Source organism: Pseudonaja textilis, chromosome Z (assembly GCF_049901715.1).
Source record: "Pseudonaja textilis isolate UNSWEBS1 chromosome Z, rPseTex1.2, whole genome shotgun sequence".
Taxonomy (NCBI): Eukaryota; Metazoa; Chordata; class Lepidosauria; order Squamata; family Elapidae; genus Pseudonaja; species Pseudonaja textilis.
The window spans coordinates 127,474,305-127,474,715 of NC_142008.1; positions in this window are offsets into that span (position 1 = coordinate 127,474,305).

A 411-nucleotide genomic window follows, 5' to 3' on the forward strand; every position below is an offset into this window, starting at 1 on the left:
GGGCATCGCGGGTGGGGGGGGTGGGGTTCTTTGAACCTTCCCTCCCAGCCCCTCCTCCAGCCCCGATATGCCCTACCCACTCCACTCCCGCCACCCCACTCCCACCCTGATGGAAATTGGGACTGCTTTGGAGTCCCGCGTGTCGTGGGAAGGGGGCTTTAAGGATGAGGGTGGCAGCCAGAAAGGGTCATCTGGAAAGTGGGGTGGGTGGGTTTTCCGGGGTTGCATAGGAGGGATTCCCACCTCCCCCCACTTGAAAAATAATGGTAAGGGGGGGAGGAGGTTTCTGATCCAGGATCAAGGCCACCGTGGGAGGAAATTGGCCCTTTAAATGTGTGGGGGTGGGTGGCAGCCAGAAAGGGTCCCCTGGCAAGAGGGTGGGTGGGTTTCCCGGGGTTGTATAGGAGGGAT